The sequence below is a fragment of the Glycine soja genome, chromosome 8 (genome assembly GCF_004193775.1).
Source record: "Glycine soja cultivar W05 chromosome 8, ASM419377v2, whole genome shotgun sequence".
Taxonomy (NCBI): Eukaryota; Viridiplantae; Streptophyta; class Magnoliopsida; order Fabales; family Fabaceae; genus Glycine; species Glycine soja.
In genome coordinates, this window is record NC_041009.1 from 22,730,818 (window position 1) to 22,735,500 (window position 4,683).

Here is a 4,683-nt window from a genome sequence, read left to right on the forward strand (position 1 = left end):
TACTGTTTATTGCTTATTATTTTTATTTAGTAAGATTAATTTGCATTATTATCTAGGAGTTCTTGTGTAAAAGGAATCTTGGGTTGTTGGGTTAAATTAAAAGTAAATTTTTTAATTGGGGAATAGTTTGTGATATCTTATTTCAACCCCCCCTTCTTAAGATATTTGAGGCCACTTATCCAACAGGTTATAGGCCCTTGGGAATCACCTTTCGTCGTAGGCATTTTAGTACGCATTTTACCTAGATGAGGATGACTATTAGAGTATGTTACATTTAGGTGAAAGATAACTATAGATCTTTCTTGGCTAGAAGTTGTTTTGGTATGAGAGGAAACCTAAGATTAAGATTAGACACCCCTAAGTAGTAGCCAGACCAGGAAGTTGTTCTAGGATTCCTTGAGTTAACCTTAACCCTTGTTAAAGATGACTCGAGTGAGTTGAAGCTTTGGTGAGGTCCTTACAGGGAATAAGATATCAATTTGAAGAACAAAAAGAGGAGTTGTCTATTTTGCTTATTCAATTAGCACCCAGTTAGTATCAAGTAGAAAACCTTAGAGTGAAACCGTTAGAATCCCTTGAACCAAAGTGAGAGTTATGAGTCACTAAGTGCAAAGGAGTCTTGTGGTACAAGTCACTAAAAAGCGCTTCAACTGGGCACACAACTTGGTACTAGAAACTAGATGTGTAATCTCTTTCTTCTCGATCTTTCGGTGATGTTTTAGGGCAAAACTTTTTTTAAGGGGTGGAGTTGTAACACCCTATTTTTTGTAAAATAAATTAAAAATTATTTTACTTAAAAATAAATAGATTTTTAGGAAAATAATGGAGTATTTTTAATTAAATAAATAAAGAGAAATAGTTGTATTAATTAAAATACTTGTTTTGAGGTAAATAAAATAAATATATGTTCTTCATGTAGTCTTTTTTTTTTTTCGGATAGACTCAAACCTGTTCTAATAAAACCACAATCTCGGACTCGTTTACCGTTGAATTATTGTAAAATTTGAACACCAAGTTTGGAACTCATTTTTCCGCATGTCCAATGTTGGGATTTGCAAGGTAAGAGAAATGTCGCTCGCACGTAGCCCTCTTTTTCCCGCATATACCGAAACCTATCCTAGTAAAATTATGATCCCGGACTCTTTTATCGCTGGATTGTTGTGAAATTTGAACACTAGGTTCCAAACTAGTTGTTGCATATCTGGACCATTGGGATTGTTGAAATAATCTCTGTGTAAAGAGACATTTTCCTCGCAAGAAGATAGTGAAATGGAGACTCCAATCTGTTCTCCTTCTCTCCAATGTTTGGAAACCCTAGCAAAGCAACTAGAGGAAGCTTGAGGAATCTTAAAAAACATCTAGATACGTTGCTATCGTTGCTGGACTACACACGTGATCCCGCTTATAAGTAAGAGATGAGTTTATCGCAATTGGAGTTAGAATGAACATGTGTAGAGATCCTTAAAGGATTACATTAGGATTTACTTTGGGATGTTTATTGTATTGTAATTCTTATTATATGAAATTGTATGAGGATTTTTACTCCCCATGTTGTGAGAAGCATTTTCGTATAATTTGTTGGTATTTTGTACATGATTTACTATATTAGCGTGACAAATTGTTATATTGGAATCATGAAATTGCGATTGAAATGTGTGTAATGGATAAATTGAATATGTGTTGATTTTTGAGATACACGTAACCATGTGATGGTGGATTATGATGTTGTGATATGTTAAAATTGTGGACATGGAATTTTTTTGTGAATAAGTGTGTTGTTAATACTTGAGGTGATATTACTTGTGTTGTGAGTTGTGAATTATACAATAACTTGACCGGTGTTTATCTTGAGAAAATGTTTATGCGTGAGGTGTTAAAAGGAAAGTGTAGGGTTTCAAGTTAGGAACCCAAGGTGTTAAATTGTAGCGCATTGTGTTAAATGTGTTTGAAAATAAGTGTGAGGTCATGAGTATTATATAATTCATGAGCAATGTCTTTGTGCAAAAGTTGTATAATTCATGACCGGTGTGTATCTATTGTGAGGTCATGTGTTAAACATGTTACCTTATGTTATTCCATTGCTTAACTTGTTTCCTTTTGAAAAAATTGGATGACCTTATTCTGGGTCAGAGATTCTTTCATACACTTATTTAATAAGTTTTAATTTGGTGATTAACGCGAATGTTAACTTTACCCATATGAGATTCTTTATGTTTATTGAATAAAATCATTTTAAGTAATTACGTATTTTCATGCATATATTATATAAATATGTATGTCAGGATAGAGGGTGTCACAATAGATACACTAAGACTCAATCCTATATGTAATGTGGTACCATGTCAATGAAAAATAACACCAGGGCGCTTAGGAGTACATAACAAGACACACCACTCGATGGGTATGTGAGGTCACTCTCACTAAATGAAATCATAAGGTGACCAGTTAGGTCACTCTGTTTTGTGAGAATGCTCCAACCATATGGGATCAACATAGGTTTAAAGGAGCACTCAAATCGAGTGTATTTACCCCCAAGGCTTAGACTCCAAAGAATCCGTTAGGGCCTCACCTTCCTGATTCAGGTCCAACCCCTAAACAAATTTTGCATGCAAACACTGCTCGTGAATTATACAATACCCACAATCTCACTTATTTTCAAAGCATGTTTAACATAATGTGCTACAATTCAACACCTCAAGTTCTTAAGTTGGAACCCTACACATTCCTTTTAACACCTCACACATTGTGTTACAATTTAACATCTCAGGTTTCTAACTTAGAACCCTACACTTTCCTTTTAACACCCCGTTCATTATGTTACAATTCAACACCTCAGGTTCTTAACTTGGAACCTTACACTTTCCTTTTAACACCTTGCGCATAAACACTTTTCTCAAGGTAAACACCTCGCACATAAACACTTTTCCAATTCACAACTCAAAACACAAGTAATATCGCATCAAGTTTTAACCACACACTTATTCACAACCATATGTCATGCCCACAATTTAACACCTCCCAATGTCACAATCCACCATCACATGTTCACATGTATTTCACAAATTAACACATGCTCAACTTGCCACTTATACTCAATCTCAATCACAATTCATAATATACAAATAGTATTATATATATAAACACACATAGTATATAAATAACTAAACACACAAATATTCTAATCATGAATTTACAAAGTGAAATATAATCAAACAAAATTGCTCCAAGGGTTCACTAAAACTTTCGAAAAACCTTATAGTTAAATAGACTTTGACCAATTTTGAAGAATAACAATATAAAACAATATATAAACTCATACTAAAGATTAAAACTAAAACAATAATCGAGAATGTTATTTTGTTAGCCTATTCTAATTCCAAATTATAATATTAATTCCAAACTATATAAAAAAACCCTAAAAAGCACAAAAAGGGGGAAAATACAAAATTAATATCTCAGTCTCTCTTACGGTAAATCTCTCCTTACTTAATGTTATCAAATCATGCTAATTAGAAAAAAAAACTCAATTTCTAGGGTTCACACTCAACATAAGAACACATCAATTTCACAACAATTTCGTATCGGGACATCAATTGACCATCAAACATATATAATTCACAGTTATAGCTGTACAAATAAAATCAAAATTTCATAAACACCCCATAACCCATCTCAATTGATCCTCTAAGGATCTCTACACATGTTCTCACTACTTCCCAGCTGTGAATAACTCATTCTTTACCTCTAAGCGGCTCACATGATGTCCAAATTTTAGAATAATCCAATGATTTACAAGTCTGGGATCATAGTTTTACTGAGACTAGTTTGAGTGTATGCGAAAAAAAAATAATTTTGGATGAGGAAAAAGAAAGAACAAATTTAGGAGGAAGAGAGACCGTAGAAACACATTTTATGTAAAAATTGACCTGATATGTCTCTATTTATAGTCAGGGTACTTTGAGCCTATTATTTACTCTATTTTTCTTTATTTTATTGTTTTATAAAAATGAATCATATTTTCTCCCTATTAAATGAATAAATATAGCGTCTTTTATATTTTCTAAAAACACATTTATTTTATTTACCTTAAAACAATTATTTTAATTAATAAAAATATTTCTCCTTATTTATTTAATTAAAAAATTCTTATTATTTTTCTAAAATTATATTTATTTTTAAATAAAACACTTTTTAATTTATTTGACAAAAAATGGGTTGTTACAGTTTTCCTTTCCATTGGCCGACACTTTGTCTTTGCATCACATAATAGCATATCCAATTAATGAACAAGATTAATTGCTAACAACTTATTCTTCCTCTTACTTTTATCTTGTTGCTTCCTTCTATAAGTATATCTTGGTTTTTCTTTGATGTTTTGTTTCTTCACTATTGTATGCTTTGATGTAGAATTGAAGCCATGTTGAATGAAAGCTTCATCCACGACCCCAACATTTGCTTTAGCCAAATGATTTATAATCTCGCAAAACATTGCGTTAGAAGTAAAAGCCTTGTTTTTTTCCCTACGCTAATCACCTTATCACAATGGGTGTTGCTAGGTGCACCAACATTTTTGCTTGCGCACCCAACAATTTAATTTAATTCTGAAAATACCCTTATGGCTTTTTTCTTCCTTTTAAGTGATTTTTCTTACACTAACGTACTCCTTCCCTCGTGTTTTCGGTT